This window comes from Gavialis gangeticus, unplaced genomic scaffold (genome assembly GCF_001723915.1).
Source record: "Gavialis gangeticus isolate Ggan-Ray unplaced genomic scaffold, GavGan_comp1, whole genome shotgun sequence".
NCBI classification, from domain to species: Eukaryota; Metazoa; Chordata; order Crocodylia; family Gavialidae; genus Gavialis; species Gavialis gangeticus.
The window spans coordinates 107,968,034-107,976,812 of NW_017729025.1; positions in this window are offsets into that span (position 1 = coordinate 107,968,034).

Genomic DNA, 8,779 nt, shown 5'->3' on the forward strand with positions numbered 1-8,779 from the left:
CAAAGGTAGTGCCAGGGGGCTGCAGGTCAGGAGTGAGAGGTATCATCAAGGACGGAGGGGACCACTGTAGGTTGGGAGTAAGTGGCACCAGCATGGCCTGGAAGGTCATGTACTGTGGATCAGAAATGAGGGGCAGCAGCAGGTTTGGGGATGGGGGGGTGCATGGCTTGGGCGTCAGGGCCAGGGGCAGGACACCAGTATATCACTGCTCATAAATGATCTGGATTTGGGTATCAAAAGTGGACTAAGTTTGCAGATGACACCAAATTAGTGGGAAGTGTGGTCACTCTAGAGGATAGGCTGATGATTCAGGCCAACCTGGACAGGCTTGCAAGGTGGGAGGATAAAAACCTGATGACATATAACACAGAGAATTGCAAGGTGCTCCACCTCAGGAGAAAAAACCCACATCATACTTATAGGCTTAACAGTGCTACACTCACTAGCACCACGACCGAAAGAGATTTGGGGGTCATGATTGACCACAACATGAACGTGAGCTACCAATGTGATGCTGCGGCCAGAAAAGCAAATAAAACTCTGGCTTGCATCTACTCGTGCATCTCAAGCAAGACCCAAGAAGTCATCCTCCCACTTTACACAGCCTTGGTGAGACCGCAGCTGGTGTACTACATCTAATTCTGGGCTTGACATTTTAGAAAGGATGTGGTGAAGCTTGAGAGAGTCCAGAAGAGAACAATGTGCATAATTCAAGAGAATCAGCATTATAAGGAGAGGTTGACAGCTATGGAACTCTTCAGCCTGGATATGTAAAGGCTCAGGGGGGACTTGATGGCAGCCTATAAGTATATAAGGGGTGTGTATCAGGAACTGGGAGAACGTCTGTTCATGAGGGCATCCCAAGGAAAGACAAGGTCTAATGGTCATAAACTGCTGGAAGAGTGTTTTAAACTGGACATCAGGGAAAACTTATTTACCATCCAAATCTCCACGGTCTGGAATAGACTCCCCAGACAAGTGGTGCAAGCACCTACCTTTAAGAAATGCTTGGATGCTTATCTTGCTGGAGTGATCTGATCCCAGCTGACTTCCTGCCCCTTGGGCAGGGTGCTGGACCCAATAATCTCGCAAGGTCCCTTCCAGCCCTAATGTCTATGAAATCTATCCAATCTATCCCCCTCCAATCATATTACCTGCCCCCCCATGTCCTCTTTTTTAAAGCTGGAAATATAGTAACCCTACATATGGATATGATCAACATTTCATAATACATAATCATTGAAAAATGAGGTTGCAAGGGATCATTTTACCTAATTCCTTGCTGAAGGCACCAACACTGGACAGGTGACCCGTTTCTTGTACGTGGTATTTATTCTTTGGAGTTTTTTATTTCTGGTTATTCAAAAAACCAAATCTGAACTCAACTCATTTTGATGGACTAGAATAGTGGCTCACTGAGCCCAGTGTCCTGTCTCCAGTATTGGCCAATACCTGCTGATTCAGTGTAAAAATCTATGCAGTGAGTAGTTCTGAATAACCTATCCCCCAAGGAAAATTTCCTTCCAAAAAAAAGATATCTTATGCCTCAAAGCTTAAGGCATTCCATACTTCGTAAAGCTCTGTGTATGTATGTGTGCGTATCTGCAAGGCTTTTGTCTAAACATTTTTTAAAATCCTGTTAAAATGGATTCTCCTTTTTTGAGCTAGCTGCAGCTGTAAAACCTTTATTACAAGTTATGAGATGCAGCACACTGATTTTCAGATCCCTCAGTGAGTTTGTGGTGGCAGCAGTTAGAAAAAGCATCATTTAACTTGTAATCAGAGTATAGTTGATCAAGAAATCATTGAGAGAAAAACTATAGCATTCCTCATTTTCATTTTGGATGATACATTTCTTTAAACTCTAGTGAGATATCCTCCAGGTAGCTATTCATCTATCCATTTTACAGGATTTGATTTTTTGATCCCTAAAGAATGTTTTTGCAATATATGTATATATGACAGGTGAACAGGTTTATGTGTGCACGTGTGTGTGCGTGCATGCATGCGTGTGTGTGCATGCATGTCTATTCATCTCATTGAATCTCCTAGTATCCTAAATCTTGAAATCCTAATCCAATGTGCACAGAAATCAATGGAAATCATCTCACTGATCTCACACAATGTTAAATCAACTTTATGGTTCTGATTAATTAAAAGACCCAATATCAAATGCCTTCTCCAAATACCTTTTGGCACATAACCTGTTCCTATCTCTTTTACATATCACAACATTTGCCTCTTACACGCCCAGGGGTTTTTATTGTATCTTTTCCCAGCAGAGTTCCTGTGCCTCTTACTAGACTCTTGTCTTTTACAGAAGAATTAAAAAGGATGAGCCTTTGGATTTTGGGGCAAGAATAACCATCACGACCATCATATCTGACTTTTTCCCAGGTGGCAGAATGGCATGAATGATTCTGGAGCTGAGTAGCAAGAAAAAGAAGGTGTCTGTCACATAAAACCCCTTCTACAGTCCTTCATTCTACAAAGCAGTACTTCCAGCTGACCTTGCTCCTCTCATGCTACTTTTTTCCCCCTTCATGGACACACTCCAGAAAAGTTTCTCTTCTGAACCTTGTAGCAACTGTATTCCTCAGTGACATGGTTTTAGTTTTCCATTCTCAATTTCTGCTCCATTTTTATAATCCTTTCAGTGTAACTGAATTGAATCACAATTTCAGAATCCTTTCATGCTGCTGCAGAATTCCATGCTGATTGACAGCATAAAATAAAGGCCTTGGTGCACCATTTCAGTCTAGTGTATTGCACTGTACACACAAGCTTTAGTTAAAAGATACAACACAACTGGATATTTCTTCATGGCTGTTCATATGAAAGCATCACAAAAAAGAATGTGTCTCAATTTATCACAGCCTAAAAGTCATTTTATCTCCTTCCCTGTAGCCAGCCCCTCCAAGCAGCAGGATCAGCACACATGGTCCCTCCATAGCACATAATTATCTGAACAGGCTAGAGAGATCCAACTGTGAAAGGTATTCTTCTACAGGTAACATATGGCTACATAGAGTGTCCCACCTGCAGTGGCTTCAATGACTGCAGACTCTCACATAAAAGACTTCCAATGGGTTAAGTGGCTTTGAGACAGCACTCTGCTCTCTTGTCTATCCTCATCCTGTTTTCTTTTTTGATACAGTTTTGATTCAGTGCAATCTTTATGCTATACCACAAGTCAATGTACAACTGCAAAGCAGGGACTTAGAAAATGGCATTCCTATATTTTTTATGAAATAGAATTAAAATTCACAGACATATGTCCTAAGAGCTAGCCACAGATCTAAACACCAGCAGACTCTCCCTATGCCTGAAGAAGGGTACTTGCGCCATAAAGCTTGTAAAGAACATTTTTTCCAACTACTCAGGTGGTCTAATAAACAACATCACAGGGTATGTTTGCACATTCATTAATGCACCATAGTTACTAAATCAATGTACAGTAAATCGCACTACTGCATAGTAATGCCAGCACACAGGTTTTTAGTGACACTTAGTGCAGCAGCCTAATACTACTGCTCAGTAGCATATTAGCACGGTTATTGCATGGCATGCTACTGCACTGTGTTACTAGACTTCTGCACAGGTCGTGTCTCATGTAGACATGACCACATTTACCCAAATAATCTTCTCTATCTATGTCCTGAGACCAACATGACTGCAACCAACACCCTGAAAGATCTACCCAGAGCTTTTCTTTTCCTCATTCCATATCACACAGTTTATTTTTGTGAGATAATACCTTTTCAGATGCAGCCTTACAAGAAAAATTGGTGAGTTCTTAATTGTCTTAGTAAAAATGTGGTGACCAACATATGTGAGGTAAAGTTTTAGGGAAGACAAAATAACTTGTAGCCTTCACACATTAACAGGCTGAGATAAAAGCTAATGGGAAGCTCAGGGTTTCCCTCAGCCTACTATCTTGTGTTAAAAACCTAAATAGCATGGTTTTCACTAGGATTCAATTCTTCAGTAGATACCATGTGTAAACTGAGTTAAGAACACATCCATTTTCCTCCTAAAATATAGTATACACCCATTCCTTTTGTTGTTGGTTGTGTGGAACTGAGTTTTCACATTTCAAATTTGAAAAATTAAAAAAATACAAAGTTCAAATATTAACCTGGAATATTTTGAAGTGCAATGTTGTACTTAATATAGAATCATATTTCACATATAACCTTCTGTTCTTTTAGCCAAAACAAATGAAAACATTCCTAGTTACAGTTATTTCATTATATCCATAATTAGGCATATAATTCCGGGCTTACAAAATGTTAATTTTGGCCTCTGGTACAGGAAGATGGAATTTAACATTTTATGCAAGTTTTATGCAATTTTTAAATGACTCTGTTTAGTCTTTATAGGCCTTACTAGCACATGAGTGAATCACATTGCAAGGTATGGAGCAGATTTCTTTTTAAGCACGAATTGTATGCTGCTGTTATTTTGCTTAGTGGGGAGGAAAAGGAAATTATCGTAAGAAAGTTTCTGGCTGGCTGCTGTGAGGCCATTGGTAGGTTGCACATTCTGAAATAATGAGGCATGTGGTTGAAACTTACTGATGAAAAAGTTGCAGGTTTTTTGTAAACAATGTAATTTGCAACCCCCCTTCTCCCCTCCCCACCCATGCACACTTTATTTCAGTTTAGCTGAAATCCATTCTTAACCAACATAAACTAAATCAAAATAAGTTATTTTAAAATGAAATAAGAATGGCCCTTTGTGCCAGTTCAGTAAAATCAGAAATCACACATTAAACCAGCCAAGTTAATGTATCATCTGACTCTACAGCCAGAAGCATCAAAGGAAGTTGTATAGGGTTCTGTGGTCCTGTTAACACCCCAATTTGTAGTTTGTCCATGCAGGACAGCTAAGTTATGTCATTGTAGCAGCAGCAGAAATGAGAAGGCATTAGCAAGCATTTGTTCCTTCACTTTCCAAAATAATATGTATCACTCTAAAGGGTGACATTAAAAAGTCACATTGTCACATCTATGAACAATTTTCGTATATTAGGTCATTATTTAAAAGCCATTATGAATAATTATGTATTTTTTCTCTCTCCTGCATCCTTGTTGCAGCAGGAAATGTAATAAGGTGTATACTTTGCTAGCTTTGAAACCAACTAAAGAAGCTAAATTGTACTTCTTGAACTATGAAGTTAGGATAATAAAATTCTGACTGATCAGAATTCAAAGGCATTCTCTATTCTTGTCAGATTCAAAGATCTGTAAGTCAAGGGCAATTACCTCAAAGACAATGTTCCAGCTTTAGTGTCTACAGAGAATCCTTAAAGCTTTTCCCTTTTTTAAAACAATCATATGTTTCCTAGAGTTTCTCCTGTTCCTGTTTCTCACTTTGGCATTTCAGATGAAACTTGGTTTCCTGTTGAAGTGATCTTTCCTTTGATGGATATATTTTTATCTGTGCTGAGACCTAGCAGTCTTTTTACAGAAACAGTTTGCTATTGAATGTGAACCTACTTACTCTCAGTCACAAATTGGCCCTGTATAGCATGTCCCAAATCTTTTTCACATACCTTTAAAGTATTACTTTGTAGTGGGTAGAGAAGCAGAGTAAAAATAGGATGTGTTGATGCAGTTATATTTTTATTTTGCGCAGAAAGCCCTTTTTTAGCATTTAAACTACAGTGAATAATTGAAAGACATTGAAATTACAAGGTACTAATATCAAGTAATCTCTGCTTATGCTAGTAATGCAGCCATTTAATAACATGCTTATAACCATTACAGTTTGTAATAAACATCAAATTAGAGGGTAAATAAAATGACTTTTCTCTCTCTAATTAATATATATTTTTCAGCCTATTACAACAGGGGTGAATATTTTCAAGATCTCCACTGATTTTTACTATGGTTTCTGTTAAAATTTACATTGTGAGTTGTATATTGCCAGTTTCTTACCTTGGTGTTTACTTTTATATATAGAAAGAAACATAGAAAGAAGACGGGTTTTCTTCTTGTTTTTCACTGGCAAGGATATGATTCCATACAAGTCTAACTCAATGCTGGAATCTGGTGCATATCATAAGTTCAGGTAAGAACTTAAGTACTTGCAGCTTAATAAACCCAGTTATATGTGTCTTCATTCATAATTCTCTCTCAATTTAGCAATATACTATTAAAGAGATGAAGTGGGCTGTGATAAACAGGCTATTCTATCTTGCCTATAGGTATATATTTCATATATACTTTTGTGCTGTTTTTTTTATTAAGCTGAGTTTGTACTATTAGGTCATTTAATAGCACTCAGGTCAAATGAAAGAGATAACATTTTTTGTACCTATGGGATTTTCCACAGAAATTTGCGGTAATACATTAAGACACTTGTGTTTTCTACATTTTAAACAGATATAACTGCATCCCAACAACATGTGCTTTGCATGGACTCTCCTCTGGGGTTGAGAAACAGGCAGTACACTTAAATCTTTTCCCAAAATACAGAGGTGATTAGGTAACTACGGTGTTTAGCGTAGGTTAGAAAGGACAGTGATATTGAACTCTGCCACAGGTCATGCAATATACAATTAAAAAGGAAAAGGCCTGGCCTATATTAAAAGTGGGTCATGGATAGGCCTAGCTGCTGCATGGTAACTTGCATCCATTAGTCCTGGAGTATGCTTCCCAAACTCCTGACCAGGACTTTGTGCAAATCAAACCACAGACAGCTTGGAAATCCAAGTTCAGTGTACACTTGGAGAAACATCTAGGAGTTTAGAGAGTATCATGTAGGTATTCATATGGTGCTGATGCGGTCATTAAGGTTCATAGTCCTCACAACTGGAACTCAGTACTTTGATTTAAGGAGCCCTTTCTATGCCACAATATGCGTTTCCTCTTAACAATAACAAAGAAAATCAGTTAGCACATACATTGATTAACACCCATCTACAGAGGAGAGGTTACTAGCACATCACTTGGAAGTGAGTCTTTACTACTCACTTTCCTATCTCCCCTTTTTTACAACTCTTTTATCAATTCTATAGTAGTCTTTCAGGAGGTTTCACTTACTTCCCAGACTTACAAACTATCAGATCTGGCTTCCAGTTTATTTTTGGTGGGAAGATTTTTTCCAAGTCTTGATAGACTTGAATCCTTAATACTGAGATCCAGTTGACTTGCATTTTGGGCACCTGTGCTTCTGCACATGACACAGGTTGTTAACTACATACTACTGAGGCTGATCTTGTCTCTCTGCATGACAGTATTTGAATTGGTGTTTGTAAGAACTTTTCTTCCCATAGATGCATGTTTTCTTCTTCTGTTCTGGAAAAATTAGTTCCTTCCTAAGAAGACTGTCCACATTTGGGCCATGAAAATGTAGAGCAGGGGTGTCCAACATTTTTGAATGTGGGGCCGGATCATGAACTTTTTATCACCCAGTGGGCCAGTGAGACATATTCATATTTTATCACCCTGCAGGCCGTATGTTGGACAAGCCTGAAATAAGGCAAAGCTGGCATAAACCCCAACCTGTGCTCAGCTAGTGACAAATTACAGCAAATGATATCCTGTACCAGCCATCACAACAGCTGGGACCCCCCTTCTACCTACTACGACTACCATTTGAAGCCAGCCCCAGAAAATATTTGACAGCCATGTTAAAATATGTGACCAAACTGATGTAGCTGGTGCTCTCAAGGGGCCACCTATGCCACTGCTTCCCCAGGCCTTGCCCGTACCAGCAACACTGCTTCCCTAATGCTTTCCCAAAGTCTTGGCAGCACTAGGGCAGATATAGCTGGGGCCCAGCCAACGTGTGAGACGGGGGATGGCAGAACTGTGAGAGTGAAGCTGGTTCCCAGCCTGGCAGGGTCTCAGACCTGGTCTGCCCAGGGTTGCTTTTTATGGGGGAGGGCCTCAGGGGAACACAAGACACTCCGCTCCTCCATGCTTCCCTGCAGCAAAGGCAAATTGCCCCTGGGAGAGCACAGGCAGCTGGCACAGCAGGAAAGCAGTGCCCAGCCCAGCTGCAGGGAGCGACAACCCCCTCCCCCCCCCCAACTGGGCCATCCCCAAGCAGCACAGCCCCATGAGCCGGCACTGCCTGAGGAAGGCCGGAGCAAGGCGGTCGCTGCACCACAGCCCTTTGCTCACCCGCCCACATGGCCCTGCTCACCATAGTGTCCGGCCACCCGTGCACACAGCCCTGGTGGCCTCAACGCTAAGAGCCTGGAGCGCAGGACCCGGCAGACACCGGCTCCCGCCACCTCACCTCACAGAGGTCGCACCGGGACCAAACCTGCTAAGGCTCCCCTGGGGCTGCCCTTCCAACTGCCTGTGCCGGGTGCTGTGGCCCATTCCTGCCCCATGGCCACTGACCCCAGCGGGTCCTGGGAGGCGGGCTGGATGCTGGGGGCAAGGGGCCGAGCCAGAGACAACTAAAAGCGGGTGATGTCCTTAGATCATCCGGTCAGGCGCAGCCGGGGCAGCCCCATGCCGTGCAGCCCTTGGGGCAGTGGCAGGACCCATCTCACGTGACATGGGAGGTAACATGAGCCCGGCCCCATGGGGATGAGCAGCTCCCTCCCCCTTCCCCCCCCGCCTGTCCCGAGTGAAGAACCTCGGGCCACAGAAAATGACTTGGCGGGCCGCATGGCAGCCCATGGACCATATATTGGACAAGCCTGATGTAGAGGATCATCAGGAGGCATTAATTTTGTGTCTTCTTCTGTTGCAAGCATGCAGTTAACAAAATTCAATTTCTCACAAGCTGCCAGACCCAAAACTGGTGTAACCTC